The 25,063-nt window shown below is 40.3% G+C and overlaps 1 pseudogene; it reads left to right on the top strand.

Annotated features, from left to right (window-relative positions):
* The first annotated feature begins 19,744 nt into the window (after positions 1–19,744).
* The window catches only part of LOC131513127 (large ribosomal subunit protein eL20-like), a 37,338-nt pseudogene continuing 32,019 nt past the window's right edge, over positions 19,745–25,063 (top strand).

The following is a 25,063-nucleotide window of genomic DNA, read 5'->3' as shown; positions in this document are numbered from 1 at the left end:
AGACGTTTAATCATAAAATTACTCTTCTCTTTGCAATTTTTCCCAGAGTGGAGTCTGCTTCCATTCCTTGTCATTTTCACCTGGAGACTCAGTGCTATACTAATGAAAGATCATATCAGGAAGGAACCAAAGATGGCTAGTAAGCTTTAACTGCAAAAGATTTTAAAGGAAGCTAATATGAGCATCAGTAGTCTATGGTAATCAAGACAAAAAAAAATTCTAAGGGCAAAAAGAAATACTAATCTTGCTGCATAAAGTGGGCAGGGCATCCATGTGGCCACTGCTACAATTAGTTTACACAGGCGTGTATTCTAATTGATTTACAATATAAGGCCTAAGTTAATGGCATGCATACCCAGATGCTAATCAAGCTACCTGATACACGTCTCAAGCATTACCAGCATGAAGAGCGATATTGCCAAATGTATGAAGGTGAAGAAATAGGGCCATTGTGAGCTCAGAGTAAGAGAGTTCAAAAGGCATCTACATCTGGCTTATTGCAAGCCTCATAACAAGTCCTTTGCCACATTTTTTTACTGCCCCCTCCCCCTCCTACCCCATTTGTCCAGAATACCTTGCACAAAGTGGGCACTTACCTTTGTGTGGTTGAATGTAATGTTGAGTAGAATGGAGTCAGAACTAAAAATTAGGAATGTATGGTTCTTAACCTACCTTTTGCCAACAGTTTTATGAGCTTGGGGAAACCATGGAACTTCTTTACTTGTTAGTTGTCTCATCTGCGTCATAACAGGTTAGAATCTATAAGCCCTGAGGTCCTCTCTTACAATGGGATGACCTATCCTTAGGAAAGATACCTGTTCAAGAGCACCTCTGCTGTATTTGTGGGTTTTCCCACAGGAAAACTCTGTGGGTTTTCCCTTCCTTCCCCTTCTCTCTTCTATGTGCTTTGGATGGAGCTGACTCTAACTCTAGTTCCTAGGTTAGCATATGGTCAACCCTAGCCAATCCAGGCACTGAATTCCTCCAATATGATCCAGTCAGAGCCAATAGATACAGTGATACTTTGGACTGCGGGGACAAACAATTCTACGGATGACATGAGATGGAACTGCTAGGATTAAATTATAAAGCTGATAGGCAGAAAGCTGAGCAAAGAAAAAGGGAGAAATTGAGTATTAATAGCATCAATTGATCCCCTGAATCAAACTTCACCCAAAGCCAAAATAACCTGTAAGTGTTTCTATTATGTGAGCCAATGTGTTCCTTTTATACTTATGTCTGTTTTAGGTGAATTTTTGGTAGGTAAAAAAAGGAAAAAATCTTTACTTTTAATACCTATGCATTCCCTATAAAGTGTTTCATAACCCTGTAACCCATGAATATTTGTCAATAACAGAACAGATCTAATGGATCACCTGTCCCATTCATCTGTCACTACAAAAACAGGGCTTCTATTAATTGGAAGAAAAGTTTGTGTGTTTTACTAATGAAAGCAAGCTGTTAATCCCTACCTAAAGCTAAAGATGATAAAAGTCATATAATGAACCTTTCTATAAGAGGCTTGGTCTCCAACCACTGATAGGCTTTCAAAGACCATAAAGACCACTTAAACAATGGCTGACTTAAGGGAAAGAGTCCACTACTCATTGAGTATTTGTGATATTCCATGCAGTTATTAAAATAAATATTTGCATGCTACTTCATATTTCCTTACTGATGTCCTTCTCTGTTCTCTCAGACATGTTTTAGCAAAATCCATTTTTTTTGCCTGCAAGATATATGCCTATATTTCCCACAGCGTGTCCGTTGGAACACCTAGATTGTGACATAAATCATGGACAGGTTCTTGACTGAGTCAGATAAGTCTGGGAAACAATTTAAAATCTGTCCCTCTCTGGAAAATTTATGTTAATATTAGAATATCAAATTCTCTGATTAGTCTTCCTTCACATTATTTAATGCAGCATTTGCTAAACTATTTAGATAAAAGTCATTACATGCCCTGCCCACAATACCTAAAAACATTTGAGAAATCTAGCATTCTACTGAAACTACTTTGGGAAAAATGCTCATTCAGGTCATGTCTTCAGAAATTACAAAAATTTGTGAGGATCATTAGAATTCAGAATCAAGAGCTTAAACTCTTCCTCTAATTGGACCTGCATCTTGCCCACCTGCCTTCAGATTCCATTAGGTTGAACCATATGAAATTATCCATATTTTATGGTTTCTGACCCACATCCCAACTCTTATCCTCTGCATTAGATATTTTTCATTTGCCCCTCCAGTCTACTCTCTGCCTTTCTCCATCCTACTCTGTGTCCTGTGGGGGTGACATACGTAGACTGCATCAGTGAAATTCCTTGCTTTCTAGCTTCAGGTTGGGTTTTCCCAGTGGGAGCCATTGGAATATGGGCAGGTAGGAGGGAAGGAGAGATACCTCTCGCCCCAGCTCTCTCTGTGTCTCAGATTGCTTTGAATTATATCTAAAGCCCACATTCTCAGAGCTCTGTTTTCATGATGCTTTCTCTAGCACAGGGGTTCTCAACTTTAACACTATTGATATCTTGGGCTGGATAATACTTTTTTGTATGTGTCTGTTTAACAGCATCCCTGGCCTCTATCCACTAGAGGCCAATAGCATCCCCTCAGTTATGACAATTCAAAATGTTTCCAGATACTACCAAATGTCCCTCAAAGGGAAAAATTTCTTCCTATCACCCACACCCACCATTGAGAACAACTGGCAGCTACTCTCCCCTGGTTTTATTAACACTTCCCTTCCTTTGCCCCTTCAAGCCTAGGGGTGGTACACAGTTCTCACTGCTAACACCACAGATGGGTCTCTATCCCTGGTTTCTTTGCTTTTATAAATAGCTCTTTTACTAAAATTGTCCTCAGTTGTCTCAGTTCAGTGTGTTATGTGTTCACTCTTGGGACACTAACTTATATACTCTCTATTCTCTCCCAACCCCATTATTTACTATCCACCACTTAAAATCTGTTTACTTTCTTTGAACCTTTACACAAGTTCTTCTTACAAGAGAAATAGAGGCAGCATTGATTGAGAGCTCACCACATGTCAAATATGGTGGCTATAGCTTACATGATTGTGGTAAATATTAATGGTTGGTTGTCTCACCACCATCCATTTTCTCTTTTCAAAAAGTACTCTAATTTGGATTCAAGTATCCACCCCTCCCACATATAACCCATGTGCTTCAGGCAGAGCTGACCCTACAGCTACTTCCGATTGTTCTAAGATTGTTAGGATGGACTATTCTAAAGATAATCCATTGAGCCATTCATGACAGGCATTAATTAAGACTTTGGCTCATAATAGGCATGTGCTACAATTTGGCCAAATGAGACTTGAAGAGCAGTTTGATGGCAGTTCTGGGAAAGACATTTCCTACACCAAAGAGAGAATTGTCAATTGATGGTCTCTTTTTCTCTGACTTTTCTAGACCTTATAATGAGCATTATAAGGTCTGGAACTCTTAACAACCACCTCAATACTGATATGAAGAAGTAATCTCAGGCAGGAAAGCAAAGTTAGAGAATCACAAAGAAACAAGGCCATCGATTCAACCATACCTGATCACTGCCAACCTTCTGGACTTTCTCAATTATGTTATCCAATATATTTCTTCATTTTCAAGAATGTTTGAGTTAGGATTTCTGTCACTTTCAGCTAAAAGCTTCCTAGCTGAGCCATTCATTTAATTCATTCAACAACTGTTTATTTCCTACTTACTATATACTAGGCCCTATTTTAGGCATTGGGGCTACTGCAATGATCCAATGAGCCCCAAAATTGATAAGGAGAGTTACTTTCATGTCACTCTAAGAGCTAGATACATGTGCATGATGCTGATAAGAATTCTCAGTTGAGAGATGTTAAGTGACATGTTTAAAGAGACCAAACTAGAGAGTTTTAGAGCTGGACTAGGGGTGTCTGACCACATAGCCTTTCTATTACATTCCTTTCTATTTGAATCAGCCATATGAAATCATTTAGCTACCAGTATCCACATGGAAGAGACACAATTAGGTAAGTTTTGATGAGGAGGGAGTGGTTAGATAATCCAGGACTCTGCAGTCATTTCCATGAGTTTAAGGAACAACTAAACTAAATATGGAGTTGCCCTCCCCTGGTGACTTGACCTTACTGTGGTGCTTGCTGGTTCAGCAGAGCTCTCAGAGTCTTATCTACCATCTATCTCCACCTCATAGACTCAGAACAAGCCAATGGCTCCCAATCTTGTGCTTCCCTATGGGGGCCAAGAGAACATCTGCATTTTTTCCATGTCACATGGAACTTTGCATAATTATGTCCTGCTTCTACTTTTATTCCATCCCTACGCTTCAGTGGGAGGCCAGGGTATAGCTCTGCTTTTAGATTTCCTTTCAAAATGACCACCACTCTCCCAGATGTCCTCTGGGTTTCCAACCCACAGAAAGGAAGGCACGCGACCGTGTCTGACTGGTCACCTTCCTTCATTTCTTAGCCTTTCCTCCTTTTCACTTCTACATGGGGTAGAAGGGGCCGGATTTATACTTCTTCTTGTTTTTCAACTGTTTTCCCTATTTCACATCCCTGACTATGACCTCTTGCTGGGCTCGTAGGGTGGATTCAGTGTGGAGGGAAAAGCTACTTTTTTGATAATATTCCTTATGAAGCATTACAGAAATATTTCTCCCATCCCATTACAAATGCCAGCACATTGACCATCTGGAATTGTTTTCAGAATAAAATGAGATTGCATGAAAGCTGTTGATAAAATGTGAATGACAATAAAAAGTAAGATATCATAGTGTTATTATTAATTCACAAAGGAAACAATCCATTTAGCCCTTTATTCCAATTCTTTTTTTTTAACTTTTTTTTTAATGTTTATTTATTTATTTTTGAGAGAGAGAGAGAGAGAGAGAGAGAGCAGGGGAGGGGCAGAGAGAGAGGGAGACAGAATCCCAGGCAGGCTCCATGCTGTCAGCACAGAGCCTGACATGGGGCTTGAACCCATGAACCATGAGATCATGACCTGAGCCGAAACCAAGAGTTGGACGCTTAACCAACTGAGCTACCCAGGCGCCCCCCTTTATTCCAATTCTAAGATACTTCTGTACTGAAAACAAATTATGGAATTAAAGGATGCCAACTGTATACTGTTACAGTATGGAGCAAGAAACCAATCAATAAATTATATCAAAAGGTTATTGGTAAATCTTTGACTTGTGAAGTAACATTTTAGGGTGAGACAATTTTACAGATTTTCAATCAGCGGTTCTCGGTCTTTGCTGTACAATAGAATCACCTGGGGTAATACACACGCCCAGGCCCTACCTTCAAACCCACTACATTAGATTAAATATTCCTTCTTGAGAAGAGTGACATTACACGAAAAACATAAAAGAAGCTAAGGGCTGTTTTCATAAGATCTTAGTATTAAAAATTAGAGCCCCTCTGGAAAATCAGAAATGCCACAGGGATGGGTTAACGAAAGTGAAAGCCTGAGATCACTTGCCCAGGCTGGCAATCTTATTTTCAGGGTCGGAGAAAGCAGAAATGATTTTATGTAGACACCGTTCCATTTTCAGATGAGAAATGACGACTGCCGGATTTGTCCAAAGTTATCTGCCAGAGCCTACAGCCTGAACTCCAGCAGGATTCTCAAAGGCAGCAATGGCATCTCCCCCCAATTCCCTGCCCCGTGACTCCGGCATCTCGCTCTCGGCATACACGTCTCTGCCCTTCACCCAGATGAAAGCACGACTTCAGGGAAATGTGAAGTAGTTCCAGTTCCTCCTCACACTTAAATTGGCCTAAAACGCCAGCTGATCAGAAACACAGATGCCTAAGATAGAAATAGTCCTGTCTTCCTGGCTCCCAGGGCCAGGAGACAAATGGGTGGAGGCCAGAGCCGCGAGGGAGGTGCTGCTGAAGCCAGCCTCCCAGCAAGCAGCAAAGTGAATCACCGCTGCCATTCAAAACGTGTCCAAAAGAAACCAGGGCTTCGGGGGAGAGGAAGCAGGTTTTTTTATCCCGCGACTCTGTAGAGATGGTGGTGACAGCAGCTGTGCTTCCTCCCCTTAGAAAGTCATTTTAGCGTTAGATTTTCCCTAAGGAGGAAGCAGATGGAGAGAAGCTTGACTTACACATATGTGACTGCTGCTGGCTTTCCTACTGCTGCTACTGACCCTGGATTATATGGAGAAACAGCGTTTTGGAGGAGGGAGGGATGATTATTCAAGGGGCTCTTTTCAGACCCGTAGACCTAAAGGCCTCAAGAGTGTGTTAATGTTAGGGGTTAACTGTGTGCTCTTTGAAATTCTGAAGATGTGTCCATAGGCTATCATTTTGTATAAGATGATGATGTCTCCTGATTACCTAGTAAACAAGAATAGCCTGACAGCTGTGACAGGCAAGGTGGCCGTGAGGGTGCATTGCTCTGAGTTCCTGGCCACAGAGTGGTTGTAGTCGAGTCGTCTAGCAGTGCGGTGAATTGAATCATAGGCTATGTTCCGGCCTAATAACCAACATATTTCCTTCTTGCAGACACAGTACTTCTCACCCTCACATCATCCTACAGAGAGGCACCGGCATATGACTCAGGGAAGCAACATAATTGGGTGAAAAAAAAGCAAAGAAGAAAAAAAAGTCTTTCTTCTTCCTGACTCTGCTTCCAAAGATTTAAGCCTAGAGGACATGGTGAACTCCTATAATGGATAAAACATTTGCTCCTTTTCTGAAGATAAAGAGACAGATTCTCCTTTTCTGAAGCAGGGAGAAGAGATGAAAGGGGAAAGGATGAGGGCAGAGAGTTTAATTAGAAAGGGAAGAGAGTACCAACTCCATGAAAGTCATGTAAACCGAAAACTATTTTCTGCAAAGGACAACCATGGCATTGTTCAGGCATCCAAGAGAAGAATGGGGGCTGACTTTTCATCCCCAGACCACCGAGCCTGCAAAACACTTGCATGCTCGCAAGATAACACTAGCACTTCCTGCCACGGGCACCGGAATCTGTGAAGGGTTTCCCTTCACGGGCAACTAGCACTTGTCGAGCGGATACCCAGCAGTTCACTTCTGTCCCAATCCAGAGACTTTGCTTTCACCCTTCTTATTTGCCTCCCATAGACACACCTTTGCTACGTCCCAAAGAATGAGAGTGGGCACTGGTACCTTGTGGGGTGATAATGGATTATAAAAAGTCTTCACCCCTATTCTCTGGCAGTACTTAGGAGGACCAAACAAAACCTGGTCAAAATTCTCCCTGAGCAAGGAGATTAATAAATATATCCCATCAGAGGTGTTAGAGAGAGAATGATATAAGCACAAGTAAAGTAGAATGGGAAGGGGGGGAAAAGGTACTCCATGTTTCTGGGACAAGAAAAGGAACTGCTTCTTTGAGGAAGTGACACTGGAACCTAGTCTAGAAAGACAGGTGGTTAGAAGCTTCTAGGTGGAGAGTGGCAGCAGGACAAGCATGGCATCCAGGGAAGTAGAAGAACCAGAAAGTTGTGTGAAATAAAACTCAAAGAAGAGGGAATATAGGAGTGGTCACATCAAATGTATCAGAAACTTCCTAAGAATCTAAGGGACAATGAACAGTGTTCTTTCGATTTAGCCATTGGATTTAGCCACAGGGGAGCATTGGTGACTCTGGTCAGAGTAACGCCAATGGACAGTGCCGTACTGAAGAATGAACTAGAGGAGAAGAAGCAAACTGTGTACGTGGAGAGCTGTGGTTCTCAAAGTGTGTCCCCTGGACCTGCAGCATTAGCTTCACCTGGGAACTTGTTAGAAGTGCAAATTCCCTCTCTTTCTCTGTCTCTCTGTCTCTCTGTCTCTGTCTCTCTCTCACACATACACACACACACACACATACACACACACACACACACACACAGCCATCAATCCGGGTTTTCACGAGCCCTCCAGATGACTCTGATGCTTGCTAGAGTTTGAGAACTATTGGCTCTTGTGCTGATCTTGAGGTCTTTATTTAACAATAATGAGGAAGAATTTATATTGTCTTTTTTAAGAACATGGTGGGGGGTGATTATATTAAAAGTATCTTGGTAACCAGTGAAATATCTCTTAATGATTTCTTTTTTTTTAAGAGGTTGTGTGTTTTTTCAACGTTTATTTATTTTTGAGAGAGACAGAGACAGAGAGCTGGGCAGGGGCAGAGAGAGGGGGAGACAGAGAATCCGAAGCAGGCTCCGGGCTCCAAGCTGTCAGCACAGAGCCTGATGTGGGGCTAGAACTCACAAACCATGAAATCATGAGCCAAAGTTGGATGCTCAAATGACTGAGCCACCCAGGTGCCCTTCTCTTAATGATTTCTAGTAATGGTTAAGGAAGCTCATCACAAAAGTGAGATTAATAATAGGGATATAAACCCTAAATTCCTAAGAACAAGAATTTTCTAGGGAGTTGAGAAGTCCACCCCAAATCCAAGCAGGGTGACTCAGAAAAATTTCAAGATTACAGACTTATAATTTGTTTGATTAAATTTAATCACCTTTGGCGTTTCTAGAAACAAAAATGTGAAAGTGCATGCAAAGACGTCTAGACAGAGTGAAGGGCAGGGAGGGTGTGGGAGGCTGGGAATAGTGGTAAGAAGCGAAGGGAAGGCAGCAATCAGGACTGGGTAGGGAGAAAGTACGTGGTGATGAAGCCACGCTAGCAAAAGATGAAACAAGAAAGAAAAGCTGAATACCCTAATCAGTGTCAGGAGGAGTCATGCATCTGTGTTCTGAGGACAGGTCATAAGCCTAAAGCACCTGAGTCGACTCAAATCTATTCTGGGCAACAGGGCTGTCTGTAGCATCATGTTCTAAGTGCCCAAGACCTTAGAGTCACCTGCCCAAATGGCTCCAGGTGTGCCTCAAGAGTCTGTACTCATCCTCACTTGGGTCTCATGCCCTAAGGAAAGGCAGGGAATGGCCAATGGGTGGCCATTTGTTGGCGGGACGGATTAAACTTGTATTTGTGTTGGCAGAGGTGTTCCCAACATAGATGTGAAACCCTTAACAAGTCAGGGCAAGAATCAGGAATGAAAAGAGGCGAGTCAGAACAGAAGAGCATAGGATGGAGGCTGGGAGCTGTGAAGCTAATTTCTCCCCACAAGGAAAGTGAAGGTCTAGAAGGCCTAACTTGGCACTCTAGATCATAATGAAGGTATATTTGTCAAGGTAGGAAGACAGAACATATTGTAATCAATAACATGTTAATTAATTATTTATAAACACTTAGATGGAATGTGGGCCTTGTTTTGTACTCTCGTCCTAGGCCCCACACAAGTTAGGGGTGGGCCTGTTAGTACCAGGGGTGGTTAGTCATAAATATTCTGGTCATTACAAGAAATATTTTCTATTCTAAATTAGTATATAGGTCTTCTTATTTATAAATAAATTTGTGGTGGTTTTCCTGATTGTAAACCACTTCCTCTTCAGGCAATCTATTGAGTTCCCTAGTCCTGTGTCCTTGAGAACTAGATCTAAACCATAGGGACCATGTGAAGACAATGGCACCCACCTGATTTGCCTAAGCGTTGGATGGTATCTTGGACAACATTGATCTCCTCTGTAAAAAGGGTAAGAAGGAAGAGCAGAAAAGAAGGATAAACTAAAGGAGAGCTGAAGCCAGATAGAAAGAGCTCTTCTTTCTAATACATAAAAAGGAAAAATGTCAGCTATTATTCAGTCTCATTTCAAAGGTTCAGTATTAATGGCGAAAAAGCAAAAGTTCTGATGCATCAATTTGGAAAAAGCTGTTATCAAGCACTAAGTGTCCCTTAAGTAAAATTATGGAAAATTGGAATAGAAATTCAATATATTGCACAAATAGAAAATTATGTAGGTGGCATAAAAGGAACGTGTTGGAATCTACCTAGGCTCTAAAAATTAAGAGTATCCTACTGAAACCATTTCTTTACTACTTACCAGAGACCACTTAAAGTGACTAAAGCTGATGGTCTATGTAAGAACTGTGGTGCCTTTAAGGCCAACTGCATATGGAATTGCCCCAGGGCCGGAGGCAGGTGGTAATGAAGACCTTGACAACTCCCACCATCAGAGGCAGATAATCTGTCCTATTCTCCTCTGGAGACTCTCCAAGCGGAGATTATTTTTAATGGGAATTGTTTATTATAAAGGCAGATAATTTTAATAATTTTCAAAGCTGAAAGGAAGCAATGAGCACTTGTAGCATGTCAGAATATGTTGGTCTCTGGCACACATAGCTTGAAAACACAATTTTTCCATTTGAGCTAAAAATCACAAGGAATATTTTAGACCATGGCTCAGTTTTTTATAGATAAATATTTGAGCACTAGTAGCTACAGACTGAAGGAATGCCATCTATACTTGTCAACTCTAATTTTTAGAAAGATCCCAAATATTATCTACTCCCCCCCCATGCCAATTTCATCTGAGAGAGGAAGTAGAGAGTAGGAAAGAAAAGAAGTAACAAATAGAAAAGAGGGCGGGCGGGAAGTACAGACAATATGGTAACACTAATAATATCTCCCACTTGGATATAACACTTCCCTATTTAAAGGATTTTTACATAATTCTGTTATTTGCTTGGTACAGCCAGCCCATGAGGTTGGTATTACTACATTCATTTTACTAAAGAAAATATTTGGGCCCAGGGATACATCACTGGCCCAAGATTACACAGAACAGCTGTATGAAGATTAGGCCAGAATCAATGAAATAATTCCCATCCTGTAGTCATAAAATTAATGATTGTGATATTTAACATACTCTGATAGATTATTACGTATTGGGCATTGTAACGTTTAATCTTGCCAACCAAGGGGATAGGAATAGTCATTGCTTCACTTTCACAGACATGGGGTTGGAAGCAAAGTAACTTGGCCAAGTCACCCAGGGAGCAAAAAGTCAAGAAGCCAGAATTGGTGGCCCTAACCTGCCTTTGGTCTACATCGTTACAGTCCTATATGCAGTGTAAAAGGAAAATTCATCTACCCATCTCTGATTTTCAAACATTATGAAGGAAAAATATTGCTATCTTTTTCTATTCCTTTACTTTAGTTTTCTTTCCTGCTCCTCTTCCTTCATTCCACACAAGTCAACCTCAAATCCTTTTAAAATAAAAAATAGCGGGGTGCCTGAGTGACTCAGTGGGTTAAGCATCCAACTTTGCCTCAGTTCATGATCTCATGGTTCATGGGTTCAAGCCCTGCATTGGGCTCTCTGCTGTCAGCACAGAGCCCACTTCAGATTCTCTGCCTCCCTCTCTCTCTGCCTCTCCCTCTTACTCTCCCTCTCCCCTCCCTCAAAAATAAATAAAAATATTTTTAAAAAATAAAATAAAATAAAATAAAAAATAGCTTTCTTGGCATACTTGAGCCGAGCACCAACCTCCTTATGTCCTCAACTAGAATTTCCAACCATGCTTCCATTGGTCGATATTTCCCTTCAATATATTTTCCCTGCACCCTAAGCAATTACATATTGGATCTTTTTAAAAATGCATTTTCCTTGCGGCACCTGGGTGGCTCAGTCAGTTAAGTGTCCGATTTCAGCTCAGGTCACGATCTCATGGTTATTGAGTTCAAGCCCCTTGTCAGGCTCTGCACTGACAGCATGGAGCCTACTTGGAATCCTCTTTCTCCCTCTTTGTCTGCCCCTCCCCAAGTTGTGCATGCTGTGTCTCTCAAAAATAAATAAACTTAAAAAATATGCATTATCCTTTTCCACTCTACACACACTCTGTGAAACATCAGTGTGGGAAAGAGTCTGCCAATTACCCACCAATATCTATCTAGCCTCTCCATCCTCTAAAAAATAGAACATTGGTTTTGTGACCAGCTTAAATACTCTATTTCCAAGCATTCTTGAGGTAGGGGTGGTCATCATGCATGGTTCTGGCTAACAAGGTACAAGCATAAGGTGACTGGGGCTATCCAGGAAAGTTTTGCTTTCCTGATAAGGCAGGACACCACTCTTACTTCTTGTGGATTTCTTCTTCTTCCACCTGCAGTGCTCAGGGAAGGTTAGAGATCAAACATGTGGGATTCATGAAGTGACCATGTGGATAAAAGTCATAGGTCAAAAATGGAGGAGCAGAAAGAGGGAAAGCATCTAGACTCTGATGTCACCAGGAGCCACTGTAACGGTCCTGGATGGCTGAACCCTGGTCGATTTTCTATGAAAGAAAAAGAAACCCTTATTTGGATAATTGACTGAGATTTGTTTTATGCAGTTGAATACAATCTTATCGGACACAGTGTGTTAATACTGAGATAATAGTGTAACCACACTGGTACAACAACAAGAAAAGCAAATCTAATAGCAACAAAATCAACAGCAATTATATAAGAAGAGCACACACTGTGGTTTCAAGGGTGTGAGTTTATGCTCCAAAAATGAGAAATCAAAGCTGATTCCTATGGGCTTGTGAAAAAAGAGAGAGACATTTATTGACAAGAGATACAATCGATAAAGAAAACAAAGAGATGCTAAATGAAAACACAAGTGTAAATAACGATGTAAAATGTATAACAAACATGTTGATTTTACTCATGTGTAAGGTATCTACACGTTTAACTCCACGTTGTACTAAAGCAAATATCAATAAGCTAAACTACCTGGGAAGAACTCTATGAAGGCAAAATTATGAATTTCAGAATGTTTTCACTGATACCCCTAATTTTCTACTACTTCCATACCAACTTCTCATATCCTCAGCCCCCTCCCAAACCTCATGACTTCTGATTTAGTGCCTTTTTATGTGTGTCCTCTGACTCGGCCAAGGACGATACCCAAAACTCATTTGCCCCATTCTCCAAACCTTTGGGACCCTGCACTTTGCTAGGAAAGCCCTGGATATGCTAAAGTACCCTGATATATTAATTAGAAAATATGTCTTTTAAGGGAATTAAAAGCAAATATGAACTATTGGGACCTCATCAAGATAAAAACAATCAACAAAACTGGACAGAACTGACAGACAACTGACAGAATGGGAAAAAATATTTGCAAATGACATATTGGATAAAGGGTTAGTATCCAAAATCTACGTAAAATTTGCCAAACTCAACACCCAGAAAACAATAATCCAGTGAAGAAATGGGCAGAAGACATGAATAGACACTTTTCCAAAAAAGACATCCAGATGGCCAACCAACACATGAAAAGATGCTCAACGTCACTCATCATCAGGGAAATACAAATCAAAACCACACTCAGATACCACCTCACGCCGGTCAGAGTGGCTAAAATGAACAAATCAGGAAACTACAGATACTGGCGAAGATGTGGAGAAATGGGAACCCTCTTGCACTGTTGGTGGGAATGCAAACTGGTGCAGCCGCTCTGGAAAACAGTGTGATGGTTCCTCAAATAGTGCTATTCCAGCAATAGCACTACTAGGAATTCACCCAAGGGATACAGAAGTGCTGATGCATAGGAGCTTGTCAACCCAATGTTTATAGCAGCACTTTCAACAATAGCCAAATCATGGAAAGAGACTAAATGTCCATCAATTGATGAATGGATAAAGATGTGGTTTATATATACAATGGAATACTACTTGGCAACGAGAAAGATGAAATCCTGCCATTTCATTGCATGATTCATTCCACCCACATTGCAGCAACATGGATGGAACTGAAAGGCATTATGCTGAGTAAAATAAGTCAGTCAGAAAAGGACAGATATCATATGTTTTCACTCATATGTGGATCTTGAGAAACAGAAGACCATTGGGGAAGGGAAGGGGAAAAAAACAGTTACAAACATGGAGGGAAGCAAGCCATAAAAGACTCTTAAATACAGAGAACGAACTGAGGGTGGATGGGGGGGAGGGTGGGGGAGGGGAGAAATGGGTATGGGCATTGAGGAGGGCATTTGTTGGGATGAGCACTGGGGTGTTGTATGTAAGCGATGAACCACGGGAATCTACCCCAAAACCAAAAGCACCCTTTACACACTGTATGTTAGCCAATTTGGCAATAAAATATATTTTAAAAGAAGAAAAATTAAAAAAAATATGCCTCTTTCCCTGCTTACATAATATATCCAGGAACACTTAAGACATGTTTCTGGGAGAGCTCTAAGATGTGACTATTCACAGGAATTTCAGACACCATGCAGGGACTGGCCTCTTCCTGTTTGCAGAGAAAGCCCTATCACCAGAGGAAGAGGCCATCACACAGATGACAGCTTGACAAAACAGCAGTCATCACTCACCCCTGTCCTATAGACAAACTCCTTCAGGATACCCCAAAGGCGCTCTTTCCTGAACCTTTCCTAGTGAGTTCTGCATGGTTCTCTGGTGGGCAACGTGTAACTCTGAAACTATCTTACTTTGTTGGTTTTTTTTTAGCACCTGATCTCAAGCTTAGAAACCTAGCAGCTTTTATAATTCAATGCACCATTTTCCTTCACTAACTTTTGCATCATGTTATTACACTTGTTTGTGGAGTCCCTTAGGATATATGGATTAAAATGGCTAGGAGAGAAACTTTCATTTCTATTTAATTGAAAGTTACTGGTCAGACAAGTGTTCTATGTAATTGTTCACATGGGATGCTAAAAAAAAAAATCTATACTGTATTTTCCCAAACCTAAGCAGATCTGTATGACTTTCTTTAACTTTGATATGCCCTTATTTTCCAAGCCAGCTCTGAACTAAGTGACCTCACCAGTCTAGTTAAAAGCTCTAACCGGGAAAAGAGTTTTTGTTCTTGAGATTCTTTTGTGACTTCAGCCTTTACTTTTTCAGTTGATTAGTAGATGAGAAATTTGAACTTTTATTTAAAGTCTCTACGCTGGGTGATTTTTAAAAATCAAATAATTCTAATTCCATATGATTCTTTTTAATGACTTTTTATAACTGCAGCTATTTTATCCATTGTTTCCACCCGTTCTTCACTTTAGAGAATAAAATTCAGCATTCACTAAAATGAAGTACCCAACGAACAATTACATTTAATGTGTATTTTCTCTTTTTCTGTCTCATAGTGTATTGAAGTTATGGATTCAGACAGAATCTCTTTGCAAATGTGGACAGCAGACTGCACTCTGTCTTTTCATGCTGTCATATTCCTTTGTTGATATCTCTGTTTTAAGATGAGTTTGCCCCATGCATCACCAATTGTCTTTTGTTTTCACGCTGCAGGGAAGACTGGGCTAATCCATATGTCACTATGAAGTTTCAGGCCTCTCTGTTTGACAGGTAGCGAGCCTGACAGCAATCTATTGAAAATGCATTTTAGACAGCAATCTATTGAAAATGCATTTTAGACTATCATTTTTCCAGTCTAATTTACTCTTAATAAAATGACTTTGAAGACAAGGGGTCCACTCTGTGTTGGTTTGCTTCTTTCAGATAATTGCATTGTGAGAAAGACACATTGACATTTTTCACAAATACAAAATGATGAAATTCCCTTGGGAATAAAATAAGATAGCTTCACAATAAATAGCCTCTTTTAGCCTAAGTGATCCCAAAGCACTTTGGGAACGGTGGACATTCAAATGACACCCCAGGGTAGGGAAGCAGTGAAACATTCATCCAAGCTGTAGAGTGAGACACATTCTTTTCTGTGCAGTGGAAAAACACAGCACCCACCCTCGTGCACACACACCTTTGTAAAACAAGTTGTATTTATGTATTCTATGCATATGAATGTGCCTATTACAATTGCTGGCAATTTTTTACAAAAGAGCATATATAAAATATATTATAAAAGTGCATATGTAAAACTAACAGCATTAAATTATTTCTTAACATGATTTCCTTTTTTAAATTCACTTCATGCTGTGCATTTATTCATTTCTTCCCCTTCCAAAGAAGAATAAAAATAGTAAAAGTTAACATCTACTGCCCCTTTATCCATTTCCAGCCACCCTGGCAAAGTCATTCATCATTTAGTACCCACATCTCCAAATCTGAAAGAATAACTCCTTATAGGTACTTCCTCACATGAAATTTTGATAGAATTTTGCCAAATGAACACTTGATTGCCCAGGAAGAAGTGTTAATTAATAAGGTGTATGGTATTTTTTAAGCCATTAAAATAATGCCTACGGGGAAGAAATCCTCAAAGTTTCTTAAACTGCATGTACCATCAGCAATATAATGGTTCATCATGTTGCTTTAAGAAAAAACTATTCTGCACTTAGGACATAATATCAAGGTGATAAATTTTCATTTTATTGCCTTAATAATTTAAATGGCCACCCATGCTACTTTTGCTACATCGATGACATTATTAAATTTTGGAATTGAGTAAAAATGATAATTACCTTTTCAAATGGGAGAAAATGGTTAGTTTTGCCCTTCGGTTTAGCCACGATGCTGGATCCATAGATTTGTTTCCACTTATCTCAATGATTATTTTGATGAGGGAGTTGTTGTATTCTATTCTTTGAGACCAGCGGTTGTGTAACAAGCAGATCTTTAGCACTGAGGAAAGGACAGTGAAGCAAGCAAACACTGAGTGAAACTGACTGGGTCCCCAGGAATATTCATGCTCTTCATTTTGTAATGTCCACCACAGCCTTTTGGCCAGCATATAAAGAAGAAAAACTAACAAAGAGTGATCTTTTTCCAAGAAAGTTTTGTTCTCTCTCTCCTCCCTCTCCTGATAAAAACCAACACCAAATATTCTGAGAAGTTGGAGTGAGAATTTTAAATGCTCTTGAACTTGCACCCGGGGCTGTGCTTTAACATCTCAGCCTCTTAGATGGTTTGGGCTCTTTTCTCTGAAGGTGTGGAGAGCTTAATACTCGGAATATAATGTTTTGGTGCCATCTGGTGGATGATTGACAGTTTAGCGACTTCACTTAAGTAATGAGAGGTTTCTGAGGAAGGACAGAAGGAAGAGCCACGGGAAGGAAGGAAGAAATTGCTAATTTCTGCAAGTCATAGTAGCGTGGAGCCTGCCATAAGACATGCTGTGAATTATGGGTAAGGATGTGGAGGAGGGGCGCTAGTGAGATGACAGCAGGGTTTGGAGCTGTGACAAGCCAGTGGTGGTGAAGCTCAATTAGCAAGAGTAGAAGCCACGAGAGAGCAACTAGACAGCCCTAATCATTGTCAGGAGGGGTCGCGCATCGTGATCTAAATCGAAGTCACAAGCCTAAAGCACCTGAGCCCACTGGAGCCTATTCTGGGCGGCTGGGCTAGCTCTGGCTTCTGCAGGAGGGAGAGGTCAAATCTGAGGGGCTCAAGGGCATATCCAGCAAATGGTGCTAGACAGCAACACTTGATTGTCAGTCTGGGAAAACCAAGTTAACCCATACGATAAGAACTGAACCACGAGTGGGAAAATCAGAGGTAGGTGTCAGCAGGAACAGAGTTGAAAAGTTAAAGCTAAAACTTCATTACCAAAAATCTTTGAGGTCTCCAAGGTGCCTTAACTCAAAATTCATGGTCTTTCCTGCCACTCTCAACCCAATCCTTAAAAAAATAAAAACAAAGCAAAACAAAAACCTGTTTCTAGTTTTCCTTTTTCGATGATGGCAAACCATCCAGTTTCCAAGTCAGCAACACAGAGTCTGCCTGATGCCACCCCTATTCTTCATCCCCCCCATATCCAGTCAAGTACAAGCTTCTGTTGATTTCACCCCCTACATAACTCTTGAATCTGCCCACCTCTTCCTTGCTGAAACCACCTGGCTCAAGCAACTACTCTCTCATCTGGTTGACTGATCACCTCCTAATCCTTCCCCCTCCTCTCACTTCTCTTACTTCCAATCTGTTCTCCACAGTGTAGTTAGGGCTGTATCTTCAAAATGATTCTTCTCCTGCTTAAAATAGTGTTATCAGAACACCTTGCCTTTAGGATAAAGATCAAACTCTAGCATGAACTGCAAGAATCTACGTGACCAGGTTCCTACTTTCCCATCTTATTCTGCACGCTGTCTCCCTCTGGGGTGTTCAACTCTAACCACTCAGGCTTTCTTTACAGCCCATCCTTCTTCCTACTATAGGACTTTGCCTACGCTGCTCCTGCCACCTGGGTGCTCCTCTCGTACAGCCTTATGTACTTAACTCTTATCTTTCAGAGCTCAGTTCTAGCTCACTGATTCACCCCTGGCCTTTCAAATCAAAGCCTTTCATGTTAAGCTCTAAAAGCTCCAAATTCCTCCTATTTGGATACAAATCACACTTGCAATTTTACTCCCAGAAATTATTTGAGAGGAGGAGTCAATATGGCAGAGTCGTAAGGGGACCCTGGGCTTGTCTCATCCCTTGAACACAGATCAACATCAAACCATTTGAACACCTAGGAAGTCGGCCTGAGGAGAACGATCTGCATAATTTGAGAGGGAGAACATGGCAGGTACACATTACAGAGAGGTGAAGTGGGGGAGAGAAGAGCCGTGGTGTTGCAGAGGGGAAGGGGCTATTTTCTCAGAGAGGAGAAAGAGCGGGAGAGAGAGAGCAGTTCATCAGTTTTGCGCAAGAGGGAACTTCCCTTGAAAAGCAGCTAGAGACAAAGGGTGAAAACATCCATGGAGGACTGCATAAGAAAACTGTTCCCCAAAACCATTGACAGGGAGTAAAAGGAGACAGTTTCAATACCTCCAGTTTTTTATGAACAGTGGAGCACAGAGTCTGAAGTTTCAGCGGTCAGTCCCTGGTGGTGCTCTGGCAAAGAAGCAGGGAAGAGCCTGGGAGCAGGCAGCGTTGTCTGGTGATCCCCTCAGTGACACGGGGACAAGTAGTTCCCCCGCTTGGAGTGCATTTGGTAGAGGTAGAGAAAGGTATGGCCTTTCTCTGGGCAAAAGACCTGGCAGGAACCATTAAGCTCACTGAGGGCAGCGAATCTGGTGCTGGCTGTGTGTTGTGATTTGCCATGAATTCTGCACTGCTGCCACTGGGTGGTGGCACGACTGTTTCCTGAGACAGGCCGGTGCCGGCTACAGAGCAGCAAGACCCTCCATCAGAGGATCGCTGCAGGTCTGACCCCCCGGGGTCTCTGAAGTTTGGGCTTTTGAAACACAGCCATGCCTGAAATACAACTCTGGACAGAGGTGCCTCCTGGTAGGCAGATAGCTCAGACGCAGACAGAGGGAAGGTAGGGAGCTGATGGAAGCAGGGGACATGGGGGGACAACTGATCTTGCATCTGTGAGGGCGCGAACTCCCCGCTCTGGAGGCTAGAGAGCTGGATGAAGCCATTTTCACCATTAGCCTACCAAGACTGATCCACCCCAGAGAAGAGAGCCACCAAGTCAAGAACAGAGCCATTACACCAAACCCCACCCCACTGTGCCCTCCAGGCACATTTCCACTGAGGGCAAGTCAGCCTGAGAATCAGAGCAGCAGGGTCCTCCTCCAGAAGACCAGCACAAATCCATTCCACGAGCTTAGTCTACCGACCATAGAATGCTGCAAAGTTTCAGCTCTAGGAGAAACCGGATCTAGTTTCATTTGGGTTTTTGCTTGTTTGTTTGTTTGTTCGTTTTTGTTGTTGTTGCTTCTGTCTTTGTTGTTGTTTTTCTTTTCTTTTGTTTCTTGGATGCAAAAAGAGAAAAAAAATTTATTATTTGACTTTATTATTCTTTAATTTTTAGTTCCTTAATTTTTTTTCCCTTCTTTTCTCTTTTCTCTAATAACAAGGTACTTTAAAAAGCAGGCGAAAGCACATCTAGGATCTTGCTTCCTTTATTTGATTTTTTAAATGTTTTACATTTTTATTTCATTCTATTATTATTATTGTTGTTGTTTCTTCCTCCAAATGACAAGACAAAGGAATTCATCTCAAAAGAAAGAATAGGAAGAAATGATGGCCAGCGATTTAGTAAATGCAGATATAAGTAAGATGTCCGAACTAGAATTTAAAACAACAATTATAAGAATACTAGCTGGGCTTAACAAAAGCATAGAAGACACCAAAGAATCACTTTCCACAGAGATAAAAGAACTAAAATCTAGACAGGCTGAAACAAAAAATACTATGACTTAGGTGCAAAACCAAATGGAGGCCAACAAACTCAGGATGGACAAGACAGAGGAGTGAATTAGTGATATAGAAGATAAAATTATGGAAAATAATGGTGCTGAAAAAAAAGAAGGAAACAAAGGTCAGGGATCAAAAAGGCAGACTTAGGGAATTAAGTGATTCCTGAAAGAGTAATAATAGTCTTATCACAGGAGTCCCAGAAGATGAAGATAGACAAAAAGGGGCAGAAAGTTTATGTGAACAAATTAATGCTGAAAACTTCCCCAATCTGGGGAAGGAAACAGACATCGAAATCCAAGAAGCACAGAGAACTCCCATTAAATTCAACAAAAGTTGACCATCACCAAGACATATCATAGTAAAATTTACAAAATACAACACAAGGAAAGAATCCTGAAAGCAGCGAAGGAAAAAAAAAAAGTCCTTAACCTACAATGGAAGACAGATCAGGTTCACAGCAGATCTGTCCACAGAAACTGGGCAGGCCAGAGGAGTGGTGAGATATACTCAACATGCTGAATGAGAAAAATATGCAGCCAAGAATAGTCTATCCAGCTAGGTTGTTATTCAAAATAGAAGGGAAAGTATTAGCCTCACATTTTGGTAAAGAAACCAAAGTTTATTAAAGCGACTGATAGCTGTCAGAGTAAGATAAATACCATATGATTTCACTCATATGTGGAATTTAGGAAACAAAACAGATGAATACATGGGAAGGGGAAAAAAAGAGAGAGGGACGCAAACCATAAGAGACAATTAAGGATAGAGAACAAACTTGCACCTTGCTGATTTGGATGCCTTTACTTCTTTGTTTTCTGATTGCTATAGCTAGGACTTCCAACCCTATATTGAATAACAGTGGTGAGAGTGGACATCCTTGTCACGTTCCTGACCTTAGAGGGAAAGCTCTCAGTTTTTCCCCATTGAGGATGATATAAGCAGTGGTTCTTTTGTATATGGCTTTTATGATCTCGAGGTATGATCCTTCTATCCCTACTTTCTTGAGGGTTTTTATCAAGAAAGGATGCGGTATTTTGTCAAATGCTTTCTCTGCATCTGTTGAGGGGATCATGTGGTTCTTGTCCTTTCTTTTGTTAATGTGATATATCACATTGATTGATTTGCAGACATTGAATCAGTCCTGCATCCCAGATATAAATCCCACTTAATTGTGGTGAATAATTCTTTTAATGTATTGTTGGATCGGTTGGCTAGTATCTTTTTGAGAATTTTTGCATCCATGCTCATCAGGGAAATTAGTCTATAGTTCTCCTTTTTAGTGGGGTCTTTGTCTGGTTTTGGAATCAAGGTAATACTGGCCTCAGAGAATGAGTTTGGAAGTTTTCCTTCCATTTCTATTTTTTTGAATAGTTTGAGAAGAATAGGTATTAACTCTTCTTTAAATGTTTGGTAGAATTCTCCTGGGAAGCCAGCTGGCCCTGGAGTTTTGTTTGTTGAAACATTTTTGATCACTGATTCAATTTCTTTGCTGGTTAAGGGTCTGTTCAAATTTTCTATTTCTTCCTATTTCAGTTTTGGTAGTTTACGAGTTTCTAGGAATTTGTCCATTTCTTCCAAATTGCCCAGTGTGTTGGCATATAATTTTTCATAGTATTCTCTTATAATTGTTTGTATTTCTATGATGTTGATTGTGATCTCTCCTCTTTCATTTGTGGTTTTTATCTATTTGGATCCTTTCTCTCTTCTTTTGGAAAAGTCTGGCTAGGGGTTTATCAATTTTGTTAATTATTTCAAAGAACCAGCTTCTAGTTCTGTTGATCTGTTCTACTGGGTTTATTGTTTGCTTGTTTGTTTCTATATCATTTATTTCTGCTTCAGTTTTTATTAATTCCCTTCTTATGCTGGTTTTGGCTTTATTTGCTCTTCCCCTTTACCTCATTAAGGTGTAAGTTAGGTTGTATATTTGGGACCTTTCTTGCTTCTTGAGATAGGTCTGAATTGCAATATACTTCCATTTTAGGGCCACCTTTGCTGTATCCTAAAGGTTTTGGACTGTTGTATCTTCATTTTCATTTGCTTCCGTGTATTTTTTATTTTTTCTTCAATTTCCTGTTAACCCATTCATTCTTTAGTAGGATGTTCTTTTTTCTTATTTATTTATTTATTTATTTATTTATTTATTTTAACATTTATTTATTATTGAGAGACAGAGAGACACAGAGCATGAGCAGGGGAGGGGTAGAGAGAGGGGGAGACACAGAATCTGAAGTAGGCTCCAGGCTCTGAGCTGTCAGCACAGAGCCCGACGTGGGGCTCGAACTCACAAACTGTGAGATCACGACCTGAGCTGAAGTCTGACGCTTAACCAACTGAGCCACCCAGGCACCCCTTGTAGGATGTTCTTAAATCTCCATGTATTTGTGGTCTTTCTAATTTTTTTCTTGTGGTTGACTTCAAGTTTAATAGCATGATGGTCTGAAACCATACATGGTATGATCTCAATCTTTTTTTAACTTTTTGTACTTATACATCTATGATTTGTTTGTGACCCAGTGTGTGATCAATGCTGGAGAATGTTCCTTGTGGACTCAAAAGAATGTGTATTCTACTGCTTTAGGATGAAATGTTCTGAATATGTCTGTTAAGTCTATCTGTTTCAGGGTGTCATTCAAAGCCAAGTTGCCTTGTTGATTTTCTGCCTGGGTGATCTTTCCAGTGCTGTAAGTGGGTATTAAAGTCCCCCACTATTATTGTATTATTATCAATGGGTTCCTTTATGTTCATTATAATTGATTTATATATTTAGGTTCCTCAAAGTTGGGGGCATAAGTATTTAAAATTGTTAGATCTTCCTGATGGATAGAACCCTTAATTTTGTTAGATCTTCTTGATGGATAGACCCCTCCTTCATCTCGTTACAGTGTTTGGCTTAAAATCTAGTTTGTCTGATACAAGTATGGTTATTCCAGCTTTCTTTTGGTGTCCATTAGCATGGTAGATGGTTCTCTATCTTTCATTTATAGATGTCTTTCAGCCTAAGATGAGTCTTTTGTAGGCAGCATATAGATAAGTTGTGGGGTTTTTTATCCATCCTGATAGCCTATGTCTTTTGATTGGAGCCATTTACATTCAGAGTAATTATTGAATGATATGAATTTAGTGCCATTGTGCTACCTGTAGAGTTGGTGTTTCTGGTAAAGCTCTCTGGTCCTTTCTAGTCTGTGAACAAACCCATAGTTTGTTCTCTATCATTAGAGTCTCATGTGGTTTGTTTCCCTTTCCTCTCTCCATCCTCTTCCCATATGTTCATCTGTTTTGTTTCTTAAATTCCACATATGAGTGAAATCGTATGATATTTGCTTTTCTCTGACTTATTTCACTTGGCATAATACATTCTAGCCCCATCTGTGTCATTGCAAATGGCAAGATTTCATTTTTTTTGATGGCCAAGTAGTATATATTTACATCTGTCTATCTATATATGTACACACACATCACATCTTCTTTATCCATTCATCAGTTGATGGACATTTGGTCTCTCTACATAGTTTGTATATTGTTGATAATGCTGTTATGAACATTGGGATACATGTACCCCTTCAAATCTCTATTTAACACTTGCCATGTCCAGCACGGGACTGTTTTATAACCTACCTCAGAGGACTGTCTGGGGGAAGTAATAGGATGGCAAGCAATTAAGTCTGCACTGTGGACCCAGAAGGAAACAAAACAAAACAAAACAAAAAACCCAAAAAAAAAAAAAAAAGGACAGTGAGAGGAAGTAGCTGATTGGAGGACAGTGCATTGCCTGCATCTGTAGGAGATTCTCAGAAGAGGCCCCTGAAGTACATACAAAAATGATCCACATTCAGCCTCCTGCCGGCCCCTGGGCACAGTGCCATCTTATAGCAGGTGCCAAACAACTAAGAGCTTTCCTCTCCCCTTCCCATCTTCCAGATGACAGAAAAAAGAAACTTTAAATTTAAATCAAATTTGGAGCTTTTACTTTTATATAGGATCAGACAATTTTCAGAATTGAAATAGTATTTGCAACCTTGAATATCTGAAAAACTTCTAAATCTCTAACATGAAGCAGAACATTCATCAATCAACCTGCATTTTCAACCAGCAACTGAGGAAGGACTTTCCTGCCAAATAAATTTTAAAAGGAAAACGGGAGATTAAAATAAAGATGACTGTATCTTTATATTCTAATTATCTTGAGCCCTGCTTGTTCAACATACCAGATATACACATATTATTTATCTTAATTCTCAGAATGCTGTGGGGTAAGCCTAGAATTATTATGCACCATTTCCATTTTAAAGATGAGAAAACATTGAGAGTTTACATAAGTTTCTCAAAATGATCAGCAAGTAAATGAAATTCAAGATTTGAACTCATTACTTAAAAGCAGGTTACGTTAAACTACTCTGTTATAAGTAGGTACACTTACAGCCATAATATTATCTTATGCAATCATATTAAGCATTTTAAGTTAATTTTTTATATCCATCATTTCTTTTCTTTCCTTAAAATGGGATCACCAAAAACTCATTCTATCAGTTTGCTGAAATGTTTGGAGGTTTCTGGGGAAATCCCAGTACCTAGGATCTCTCCTCCATAGAAAACCATGAAGCCACTCCTCCCCTCTCCTCAACCCACAGAGGGACTGCCATGAAGCTCTAGCTAACGATCTTTATTTCTGTGCAACTCATGATTTTATATTTCTTTCTGAATCCAGGAAACTCCATCTTTTGTCTTGGGGGAACCTCTCTCTTTTTCTAATTCTCTTCTTCCAATAAGGCTGGAGCTGGAACTTCTTAGTATTAAAAAAGTTGGATTTCCACTTTCGCTTTAAAAAATTGGAAGTCTGGCCTTTCTGGGCTCAGATCCCACAGAACAAAAGCTGGGGCAGTTCAGCAGCCGCCTTCTTTATCCAAACCACATGCCCTGCAGCTCGCCACAGACCCTTCCAGCTCACCCCTCCCATCGCTTTATCTGCCAGACTCTTCTAAGCATTTGGATTTGTTAACCTTGGCTTAGGCTTTTGGAAACAAAATCCAGGAAGGTTTGCTGTGACTTCTTCTTTGGAAAGTGTCATAATCCTCCCTGGAAAGAATGAGACAAAACAAGCTACCTTTCTGGATGACAGGAGAACAAATTCAGGGCGAGAGGGGA

Source organism: Neofelis nebulosa, chromosome 5 (genome assembly GCF_028018385.1).
Source record: "Neofelis nebulosa isolate mNeoNeb1 chromosome 5, mNeoNeb1.pri, whole genome shotgun sequence".
Taxonomy (NCBI): domain Eukaryota; kingdom Metazoa; phylum Chordata; class Mammalia; order Carnivora; family Felidae; genus Neofelis; species Neofelis nebulosa.
Note: the sequence above shows the minus strand (reverse complement) of the source record. Positions and strands in the feature narration are given on the sequence as shown.